The sequence below is a fragment of the Anser cygnoides genome, chromosome 36 (genome assembly GCF_040182565.1).
Source record: "Anser cygnoides isolate HZ-2024a breed goose chromosome 36, Taihu_goose_T2T_genome, whole genome shotgun sequence".
Classification (NCBI taxonomy): Eukaryota; Metazoa; Chordata; class Aves; order Anseriformes; family Anatidae; genus Anser; species Anser cygnoides.
The window spans coordinates 871,371-883,583 of record NC_089908.1 but is presented as its reverse complement, the minus strand read 5'-3'; the positions used below and the strand labels follow the sequence as shown (position 1 = coordinate 883,583).

The following is a 12,213-nucleotide window of genomic DNA, read 5'->3' as shown; positions in this document are numbered from 1 at the left end:
AATGAAGGGAACCTGATATACCTACTGCTACCTCCTTATTATGGCAATATAAGCAAAATGTGAGTTTAATAAGCTCTCCATTATGGTATTCATTGGCACGAATAGTTTGATTGTTGGCCACTTAAGAATATGAGGAGCTTTATTAACTGTCAATTACTGCAGACCTTTACTTTATGTTGATGCTGCAGTTGAGAAATATGAACACTAGTGCTTTCCTAACATGGTTTCTGTAAGTAGTTTCATACCTTGCCAGCACACCATCTAATCAGCCATGGACTCCATCCAGCAATAGAAGCACCCATAGTGATTGAATATTGTACCTACGAGCCACTTATTCTTTGTCTCAGTGGAAGAGGATCAGAAGAGGCAAGATAGCTCAGAACCAAGCTAGATGCAATGCATCTAACTCATTCAGCTTTGAGGAAGGTTTTTAATTTCTTTTTTTTTTTCTTTTTTTTTTCTTATGTTAGCTCCAGGAGGAGACCTCGTTTGCACATACTGTACATGACTTTAGCTGGAGTGACCAGGAGACTGAGATATGACTGAGACAGGGGGCCATCACATTGTACAAGAATTGCCTGTGCTACCTTTGCCAGAAATGTCCCTCTTCGCCAAAAATATTTCTGAGCAAAAACTCTAGGTAAGTCTAGCCTGGACAAGCCTACAGTCCAGACAAAGCCATCTGTTTTCCCACCCCTGCAAAGCTCTGGCAGCACAAATCAGCCCCAGAAACCCAGTGTCTCTAGACAGACAGGCTGAAATGAAGAGACAGCTTTAGAGCCCCTCAAAAAGATAATGCTGAGCATTTGCTGCCAGGTATATACCTGCTCCTGACAACAGCACCAGACATGGTTTACAGCCTTGGGCTGTTCTGTGACTGCATTCAGCAGAACCTCCTCTCTGGTCTAGTTCCTCCTCGAAAGCAAGGCTCACACATGACACAGGGTGGCTTTTGTTTGGAAAAGACACGCACACACGAATACACACATATACAGAAACACACCGCCTCACTCTTGCATTGAAGCTGTACTCCCTGCCTTTGGCTAATAACAAAGGTTTATGAGAGGTCATAAAACCTATGATCTCAGCCTCAAAGTGAGACAACAGGTTTATTAAGTGTGGCAAATGTGGTTTTAAGAGGGAGGCCCATGAAATAAACAGGCATCCCTCCTCATCCTCCCCTCTTGAAGCTGAGGCTCCAGGTAACTGGCTCTCCACACAGTTATCCTGCCAGCCACCTGGATGAGGAGGTACCAACACTGCAGCTCTGAAGGTGTGAGCAGAAGTGTTGCTCGAGCCTCATGGCAGTCATGAATCTCTAGACAGAAAACTAGAGAGTTATGGTAATGAGCCTACGTATTATTAAATGGCAATGGATCTGCATTTGCAATTACTTTTTAGCCAGTAAGCACCTGGTAATGTTCCCAGTTTACATGTGACTAGTTGAATAATCTATCAGTCAACAAGGCCCTGTGATTTGGTCTCAGCAAAGGAATAAACTAAGCACTTCCTGATTTCACCTGAGTTGATTCAGTCTTTAAATACTGCTGGCAGCTCCTTTGGAAATGCTTTACTCGATCTTCAACTTGAAATTTGCTGTCTAGCTACCTCACATCCTTGAATATAGCTGCAGTGAAAGACAGTTCTTTTTAAAATCACCTCTGGACTGTTAATACTGCTGTCCAAGACCCATCAGCTCTAACAGTACACTAAAAACGTGCCAGGGAAGTTCAGAGAAACTGAAGCCCAATCATCTATGCCACTGAATTTTTAGAAAGGTTCTTGACATAGTTTGGCTTATGCCTAACTCCAAACAATTCCTGGACGCAGCGTGAGTATTAGCACAGGACAGAAGCTGTTTTCAGTAGTTCGCTTGGAGGTTGCCATGATATTCTGGAAAGTAACAGGATTTAATAATTTGGGTGTGGGCCATTCTGTGCCAGCTGGCACCACTGCTCAAGAAAAGTGCCAGGTACGTTTACGTTACTAATATAGACACAGCTACCAAATATCAAAGCTGAGTTGGCTGCAGCTGCACAATTGCTTATATCATCTTTAGAGAACATAACTTGCCTGTGAAAACTTTGATTTCTACTCTTGTGACTGATCCTGTTGCAACGTACCTCCTACTGGCTAAACACATACATTTAGAGAGTGCCTACACAGGCATCCATTTGTGAGCAAATCACCTTGGGATCCTAATAGATCCTTGGGATCAATAGAGGTCTAGCCAATACACCCCGTGGAGTGTAGAATACAATTTTTAACTTTTTTTTTTTTTTGGGGGGGGGGGGGGCGGGACGACACTGCTAGCTGTGCCCAAACGAATCACACTATAAATCCCACTGGCTGTTTACCAGGGATCAGCACTGACTGCAGTGAAAGCAGGCACCTAGCTTAAACCAAGGTTTACCAGTTCTGCAGCTGGGACTCACATCTCAAGGTAAGATTGTGCTAACTGGCTAGTGCCTGTATGGGTTACTCCTCAGTGTTGTTAATTGCTGAATCAAAATCCTTATGTATACAAGCCCCACCAGAAATACTCAGAATCATAGAATCACAGAATCATCTAGGTTGGAAGAGACCTCCAAGATCACCTAGTCCAACCTCTGACCTAACACTAACAAGTCCTCCACTAAACCATATCACTAAGCTCTACATCTAAATGACTTTTAAAGACCTCCAGGGATGGTGACTCAACCACCTCCCTGGGCAGCCCATTCCAATGCCTAACAACCCTTTCAGTAAAGAAGTTCTTCCTAACATCCAACCTAAACCTCCCCTGGCGCAACTTTAGCCCATTCCCCCTCGTCCTGTCACCAGGCACGTGGGAGAATAGACCAATCCCCACCTCGCTACAGCCTCCTTTAATGTACCTATAGAGGGCGATAAGGTCGCCCCTGAGCCTCCTCTTCTCCAGGCTGAACAATCCCAGCTCCCTCAGCTGCTCCTCGTAAGACTTGTTCTCCAGACCCCTCACCAGCTTCATTGCCCTTCTCTGGACACGCTCGAGCACCCCGATCTCCTTCCTGTAGTGAGGGGCCCAAAAGTGAACACAGTACTCGAGGTGCGGCCTCACCAGATCCAAGTACAGGGGGACAATCACTTCCCTAGCCCTGCTGCCCACACTGCTTCTGATACAAGCCAGGATGCTGTTGGCCTTCTTGGCCACCTGAGCACACTGCTGGCTCATATTCAGCCGACTATCAACCAGTACTCCCAGGTCCTTCTCTGCCAGGCAGCTTTCCAGCCACTCATCTCCCAGCCTGTAGCTCTGCTTGGGGTTGTTGTGCCCCAGGTGCAGGACCCGGCACTTGGCCTTGTTGAACTTCATACAGTTGGCCTCAGCCCATCGGTCCAGCCTATCCAGATCCTCCTGCAGAGCCTTCCTACCCTCGAGCAGATTGACACATGCACCTAACTTGGTGTCGTCTGCAAACTTACTGAGGGTGCACTCGATCCCCTCATCCAGGTCATCGATAAAGATATTGAAGAGGACTGGCCCCAGTACTGAGCCCTGGGGGACTCCACTAGAAACCGGCCTCCAACTGGATTTGACTCCATTCACCACAACTCTTTGGGCCCGGCTACCCAGCCAGTTTTTAACCCAACGAAGCGTACGCCAGTCCAAGCCACGAGCAGCCAGTTTCTTCAGGAGAATGCTGTGGGAAACGGTGTCAAAAGCCTTACTGATGTCAAGGTAGACCACATCCACAGCCTTTCCCTCATCCACCACGCGCGTCACTTTGTCATAGAAGGAGATCAGGTTCGTCAAGCAGGACCTGCCTTTCATAAACCCATGCTGACTGGGCCTGATCGCCTGCTTGCCCTGCAAGTGCCGCGTGATGACACTCAAGATAATCTGCTCCACGAGCTTCCCTGGCACTGAAGTCAAACTGACAGGCCTATAGTTCCCCAGGTCTACCCTCCGGCCCTTCTTGTAGATGGGCGTCACGTTTGCTAGCCGCCAGTCGACTGGGACCTCCCCTGGTAGCCAGGACTGCTGAAAAATGATGGAAAGTGGATTGGACAGCTCTTCTGCCAGTTCTCTCAGTACCCTCGGGTGGATCCCATCCGGCCCCATCGACTTGCGTACATCTAAGTGCTGTAGCAGGTCGCCAACCATTTTCTCACGGATTATGAAGGCCACATTCTGCTCCCCATCCCCTTCCACCAGCTCAGGGTACTGGGTATCCAGAGAACAACTGGTCTTGCCGCTAAAGACTGGGGCAATGAAGGCATTAAGCACCTCAGCCTTTTCCTCATCTCTTGTCACTAAGTTTCCCCCTGCATCCAGTAAAAGATGGAGATTCTCCTTTGTCCTCCTTTTTGTGTTGATGTATTTGTAAAAACATTTTTTGTTATCTTTAACGGCGGTAGCCAGATTGAGCTCCAGATGAGCTTTGGCCTTTCTAATTTTGTCCCTGCACAGCCTTGCAACATCCTTATAGTCCTCCTGAGCGGCCTGCCCTCTTCTCCAAAGATTATAAACCCTCTTTTTTCTCCTAAGCTCAAGCCACAACTCTCTGTTCAGCCAGGCCAGTCTTCTTCCGCGCCGGCTCGTCTTTGGGCACATGGGGACAGACCGCTCCTGAGCCATTAAGATTTCCTTCTTGAGGAGTGCCCAGCCTTCCTGGACTCCTCTGCCCTTCAGAACTGCCTCCCAAGGGACTCTGCCAAACAGTGTCCTGAACAGCTCAAAGTCAGCCCTCCGGAAGTCCAATACAGCGGTTTTACTGGTCCCCTTCCTGACTTCGCCAAGAATAGAGAACTCTACCATTTCGTGGTCACTCTGCCCAAGACAGCTCCCGACCACCACATCTCCCACCAGTCCATCACTGTTTGTGAACAGAAGGTCTAGCGGGGCACCTCCCCTGGTAGGCTCTCTAACCAGCTGCACCAGGAAGCTATCTTCCACACTCTCCAGAATCCTCCTAGACTGCTTCCTCTGAGCTGTACTGTATTTCCAGGACATGCCTGGGAAGTTGAAGTCTCCCACGAGAACAAGTGCTGGCGATTGTGCAACTGACAAGTGGTGGCGATTGCGCAACTTACTGCCAGGTGTGATGGAAGTCTACTATTTCTCTACTTTTGCCAAGACAAGGCCTTTAATTGGGTGATAAGTCCTGGTACTGGGATGTTGATACGTTTGGACCCCTGCAAAATACCCTGCCTTTAGATAAGCTCACAAAGCTACTCTATTTTTTACAATCATTTTGCTTTTCAGATGGAAATCTAGGGCCATTTCCTCATTCTGTGAAAAGCTGTAAATAATACAGCATTTTTAAAAAAATGGGACTAATAAGAGAGATTAGAAGTGCATTTGCTCACTATATTTCATTTAGAGCAGATAATGAAGCTGAGAGCTGTACTTTGATGCTGTTGGTATATTAGTTGCCCACAGATCTGGACTGGATTTGTATTAGTTATTTTATTCTCATTAGTTGTCCTGATATCCACAGAATCACAGAATCGTCTAGGTTGGAAGAGACCTCCAAGATCACCTAGTCCAACCTCTGACCTAAGACTAACAAGTCCTCCGCTAAACCATATCACTAAGTTCAACATCTAAATGTCTTTTAAAGACCTCCAGGGATGGTGACTCAACCACTTCCCTGGGCAGCCCAGGACTCCACTGCTGTAATATAAGAAATCTCTACTGTCTAGCTGCTGAGGGTGGAGGGACTGTGTTGGGTGGGCTGTGGAGAGAGAAGGAGGAGGGAAAATGCCAATAATTGTGCATTTTCTTTGTAAGCACATCCTAGGGACATAGCAGCTAATGCCTCTAGCTTCATTTGACTGTTTTAGTTTCAGGGGGCTTGATATGCTCAGAAGTTGTTGATGCATTCAGCTTTCCCCCTTCATGTTATTTATGTGGAGTTGTATTTCATGTTGTTGAGGATATTTGGATGGACTCCAAAAAGAAGAAGAGCTATAGCTTATCCTGAGAGTTGAGATTTCACAATGATAAGGGATAAGCAGATAGAGAAGCCATGATAACAATATATTCCTTTCTCTTTGCAGATCAAACGTCTACTGATAGATTATATGACAGTATGTTTTGTTATGTGCACTGTTGACAGTTAACCAGCTTTGTTACTCTTCTGGTGCTATGCCAGATTTAAACATGTATGACTAAGGACAGAATGAGTGTACCTGGAAAATAGCTTACATGCTTGCTTTCTGAATGGCTTTAATGCTTGAGTTCATAACTACAGGGCTCAATGCACGATGCTTGTACTTCCATTGCTCGAGAAGCTATCTGTATTTTGAATACCACCCCTGCATTGTCATCTATGCTCTTGAAGGACAAAAGAGAAAGGGAGAGGTTAAAAATCTCAAAGCTGTTTCTGTGCATCAGTTAATTAATAATCAGAGAAATATATGTCCTGGTCGAAGATGGTTGGTAGGAGGACAGAATTTTGTGATAAATCTATTTTATGCTTTTTTTGTTGGTGGTTTTTTTTTTTTTTCTTCCCAGGGATTATGTAAAAAGGCTGCTCTAATAAATGATTTATCAAAGCAGCAAAGAATCAAGAAATGTGCTGGGATTGCAGCTCAGGGCATCTAATCTTCCTGAGTCTGCACAGCAACTTCCAGGAAGGTACTGACATTGGAGTCCATGGCTTCTCCTGTCCTGCTCTTTTCCTGCATAACTTTTACTACAGGTGGAAACTGGGGTAGCATCCTGGAGGGAGCTTTGGTTTAACTCCCCATTTCTTCCACAGAAAATCTTGGTAGTGTGGCTTGCTGAGGGAGCTTCATGCCTTCCTCAAGACACCAGCATGATCACCATTGGCTTTATGTAGCTGATATTACTTACGGGCTGTTTTTCTGTTTTAATAGGCTGACATGATAAAGAAGGGAATTTGCAATCTATCTCAGAGTGCGTTTGAAGACTGTTTTGTAACTGTAAACTTTTCATTCACAGTGAGTAGTGTCTCTGCATGGCCATGAATTAGTTTGTGCTCTAAGAACAGTCCTGAATGAGCACATCGTTAGGTTCCCATGGATCCCTAATTGGCCTTTGTGAGTTTTCTGTTTCTCTTTGCATGCTGCAAGGAGAATTAGCAGTCAATGTGCAAAACAGGCTTTTGATGATCTGCTACCAGGTTGGAATAACTTGCTGCCTCTCTTCAGCAGAAACCCTTCTCTGGATGCAGCCCAAAGCTTGTTAAGTACACTGAGCATACCCAAAATTAGAAGTCAAGACCATGGTCAGTGACAGGTCCAGATGCCAACTTTTGATCCAGACTCCTGAACTGGGGGCAGACAGTCCTACAGCAGGTCCATTTACATAAGTAGGCTGGTCTCAGGCAGTGGAAAGGAAAATAGGAAACCTCAAAGAAACAAATATTTAACTTGTCCTAAAACTAAGAAGAGTTACTGGATATATATGCCATGTGCTTGCTGCACAAAACTAGTATCTCAGTGATGCATTTCACAAGAGATTGCAATGGAAATATAGACATTGGTGCTCATTGGCTTTTTTGGCTAGAGATGCACCGTTTTGGTTCTGGCTGTCAGTCTATTTCTCTGACAGCCACGAGGGATCTTTCCTAGCACTTCTTGTTGCTCCAGTTAAGAATGTCACTAGCTAAGGAAAGGATCTTATTCTTCTGAACTCTTCCACCTTGTCATTCAACCCATGCTCGTCTCAGCAGAGAGTAATAAGAGTAAGAAAAGAGGAAAATACTGTGGTCTGCAGAATCTGCCTCAGCCTGTGGAAGGCAAATTCCCGTGAAGTGAGAGAGAAGAAACATGGTGCACATATGCTGAGTATCAGTGCAGGAAAAGTCCATGCCCCTTGCTTCTCTTGCACCCAAAGTGTTGCTACCGAGGAGATAGGAGGGGGCCTGGACCAGACTACTAAGATGGAGGAAGCTGCAGAAAACACTGGCAATTGTTTAGATCAATGGCCCTGTTCTTTTCCTTCTCCCAAACGCTTGTGTTAGTAGTTAAGGAATTGCATATTAATATAATTGGCTATTAATATCATTGTCCCATCAGAGCTTGGGTTCCTTGCTTTTGTTACTAACCAGTGAAGGGGCAGATCTAGGAATGGCAAGAAGGCATTTTCTGGTGGGAAGGCAACTATGAGGTGCTCAAATCACTGGGGCCTTCTCTGGGGAAAGGGTGCTGGGGAGGAACTCCCACTCTTCTCTCTCCATTGGGAGCTGACCTGCTGCCCTGCAGTTCCTCGCTACCTCAGTACATTTCATTTCTAAGACTGTTCAGTTTCTCTTTTCCCATGTTTATTAGTCTTATCAGAGAATGGAGGCTTCCCTTTAATTGCCTTGCAAGGTCTTTACCTTGCTATGTTCTTTACACAATGTACTAGCTGCTGTCTTGCATTTTTTTTAGTGCTGTAATGAATTTCAGGATACAATCCATATGTAAGTAGCTCTATAATGTATGTGTGCATTGGAAGGTATTGTATTGTACGGTGATTTATAGGTAGTGGAATACTGAGTAAAAGAGCATGTCTGCAGATCAAGGGCATAGCACTTCAGCTGTTTTCCAGTGTCTAATAGTGTAGGATGACTTTTTGGAATATTTAACCTTCCACTGATGCTTAATCATTTCCAAGTGAGATCTGTCTATCTAGTTATCCAATCCATCCATCCATCCATCCACCCACCCACCCATTTTGTAACGTACGAACAGTTTTTAACTGATGACTATGCTAAACAACTACTATTAAATATTTCAAATCTGTTGGATAATTGGAACCCCAGAATATTCAAAGAATTGTCTCAGAAATTTGCTGAATCATTTATATTCATTTTAGATATTTATGGAATATTAGAAAAGCTTCAAAGTGCTCCAGAAAAAAATCTATTCTTAATTTTCAAGGATGTAAACCAGATGACCTGGTAAAATTAGTTAATCTTTTATAAGCCTAAGTAAAACTATGAAAATCTTGACATGAGATAATATGATAAAAAAATAAGTGGTGTACAATTAATATTAATCAGCATGGTTTCATGGAAAATACAATCTATCAAATGAATCTGATTTCATGAAATTGCAAGTTTGGTTAATAAAGTAAATTTTCATAAAGTTTACTTAAACCCTTCTAGAGCATTTGACAGAGATTTTCTTTACAGAAGATGAAAGCAGCCCATATTAAACTTCTAAAAAATTGGATAACTGATACACCACTGAAAAAAATTGTAAATTGTGACTTATAATATTGAGGAGTTTCTAGTAGGTCCTCCAGGAGCATGCTGAAATCTCTGTGCTACTCAGTTTCTCTAACGCTACCTGTAAGATATCTAAAGTAATTACTGGTAAAATTTGCCAGTCATACTAAAAGTGTTAAATAATGACAGAAGTAAGTCAGGCTGACCTGGGTCACTGTGTAGGCTGGATTCAGTCAGAGAGTGTTCATTTTAACCCAACAAAATGTAAAATTAAGTATCCACAGGAAAAAGCAGGTGGATAGCTCATAAAAAGAAGAATTCTACAATAGAAAACAGTGCTTATAACAAGAACATAAGTATCTTGGTAAAAGCCAAATACACGAGCTCTCAGGATTATGCTAAAATACTTATAGGGCTCGGTACATTCTCTGGATAAAGCCAGTCTTTGGAGATTATCCTCTAGAAATAGTGAGGAGATGTTACCTATGAATATGGTTCATTAAAGGTCCATATTGGAATTCTACATTTAGTTCAGGTGATTTCTCTTAAAAAAAAAAAAAAGTCTAAGAATTATGCAGAACTGCAAGAATAATTCTAGGTCTGAAAAAGTAACAAGAGTTGCCACAGTTTATTGAAGAGAAGGTTAAACAGTCTTCCAATCATAGTCTATAAATAATTTCTAATAGAATGTTTGTGTTTTGTTTTTTTTTTTAATACAGAAAAAAAATAGTTTGACGATTTCCACTGGATGGAAGCAGACATTTGACAAATTTAAAATGGAAATAAGACACTGAGTCTGCACTGAGTCTGCATTTTTTAAATAGTGAAGGTAATTAACTATTTTGGAACATCTTGTTCAGCAATAGGGGTGGAGCACCTATCACATGAAATCTTGATTAAGAGATTTTCTAAAAGGGATGCTATGACAAGCAGAAGGTTTGAACCTGTGTCCTGGTTCCAGTTAGGACAGAGTTAATTTTCCCTCCTAGTAGCTGGTAGGGTGCTATGTTTTGGATTAGGATGAGAAAAGCGCTGATAACATGCTGATGTTTTAATTGTTGCAGAGCAGTGTTTACACCAGGCCAAGGACTTTTCGGCTTCTCGCTCTGTCCTGCCAGCGAGCAGGCTGGGGGTGCAGCAGGATCTGGGAGGGGACAGACCCAGAACAGCTGACCCAAACTGGCCAAAGGGGTATTCCATACCATCTGACGTCGTGCTAAACAATATATAGGGGTGGCTGGCCGGGGTGGGGGGCCGGCTGCTCGGGGATAGGCTGGGCATCGGTCAGCGGGTGGTGAGCAATTGCATTGTGCATCACTTGTTTTCTTACACATTATTATTATTAATACTATTATCATTATCACTATTATTATTATTATTGTTATTATTATATTCCTGTCTTAATAAACTGTCTTTATCTCAACTCACAGGCTTCACTTTCCCGTTTCTCTCCCCCATCCCAGAGAGGGAGGGGGGAGGGTGAGCGAACGGCTGTGTGGTGTTTAGCTGCCAGCCGGGTTAAACCACAACAGCCCTTTTGGCGCCCAACGTGGGGCTCGAAGGGTTGAGATATTGACAAATTTGACCAGAGTGTGTTAAACTAAAATTGGTATAAGTATTGGACCTGCTTAATAGTTGCTAGTCACGATGTTGATTGCCTTAATCTCCAGTCTGCTGTACCTGTATTCCAAATTGAGTTTTATGGTGCGTTACTTTCTGTATGTGCTCCCTGTTGCACTGTTTATCCTTTCCGGGCCCTGGTTTAAGATTGTTATGGTACTGTGCAGTGTAACAATGGCTTATGAAATGATGAAATATCTGGTCACGACTTTAACCTGGTATTTGTACTCAGCACTGACATCGACTCTATACTTTGGAAACCATATCTCGGAAACTATTAGCAATTACACCTATTGCCTGTTTTCGTTAGGGAGCCAATCTGTGGAGGGGACAGGGGAAGACATGTTTCCCTACCTGTTCACTCTCCCTTTCTCCTTCACCACCACCCTCTTATCCCCCGAGCTAGTCACGGTGGTTCTCCGAGATGTTGAATATCCTTGGGATACTCAGACCAGCCTGCTCTTGTTGTTATGTCTCCTGAATGCGCTTCAGGTTTTGTGGAGGGTTAAACAACTACTTAGGAATCTCATCCGGAGATCTGTCTTGAGGCGGGATAGTTGCGAGTGGCAGGGAGTGTGGGAGGATATGGGCAGGTTTCTAGAGCAGTGGTCACCTCCAGTGTTTTGGACATTCACCCCTGAACAACTGCAAAATCCTAAAAAGCTGGCAGAATGCTTGAAAAAAAGGTGTCATGACTCTGGCAGTTCCAAAGTGACACAAATCACTGTAGCGTGCTGGGGTCTGGCTTGTGCCTATCGAGCTGCAATTGATGCTACTATCAACCTAGCTCCCGCTCCTGCAGCCGTTCCAGGTCCAGCTCCTGCAGCCGTTCCAGGTCCAGCTCCTGCAGCCGCTCCAGCTCCTGCAGCCACTCCAGCTCCAGCTCCTGCAGCCGCTCCAGCTCCTGCAGCCGCTCCAGCTGCAGCTCCTGCAGCTGCTCCAGTTCCAGCTCCTGCAGCCACTCCAGCTGCTCCAGTTCCAGCTCCTGCAGCCACTCCAGCTCCAGCTCCTGCAGCCGCTCCAGCTCCAGCTCCTGCAGCCGCTCCAGCTCCGGCTCCTGCAGCTGCTCCAGCTCCAGCTCCTGCAGCCGCTCCAGCTCCTGCAGCCACTCCAGCTGCAGCTCCTGCAGCCGCTCCAGCTCCTGCAGCCGCTCCAGCTCTAGCTCCAGCTCCTGCAGTAGCTCCAGCCCCTGCAGCTGCTCCAGCTCCAGCTCCTGCAGCCGCTCCAGCCCCTGCAGCCGCTCCAGCTCCAGCTCCCGCAGCCACTCCAGCCCCTGCAGCAGCTCCAGCTCCTGCAGCTGCTCCCACTCCTGTGGCTGGGTCAGAGAAACGAGCTGTAGCAGTGCAAGTTGACCCCGCAGAGGGTATTCCAACCCCTGTGGCAGACCCTGTGTCTGGGTCAGAGAAACGAGCTGTAGCAGTGCAAGTTGACCCCGCAGAGGGTATTC

General features: G+C 45.1%; 1 protein-coding gene across 11 annotated transcripts in view; it reads right to left on the bottom strand.

Annotated features, from left to right (window-relative positions):
- Window positions 1–12,213, bottom strand: part of CELF4 (CUGBP Elav-like family member 4) — an 888,080-nt gene that overhangs the window by 67,119 nt on the left and 808,748 nt on the right. The gene's annotated exons all lie outside the window — the stretch shown is intronic.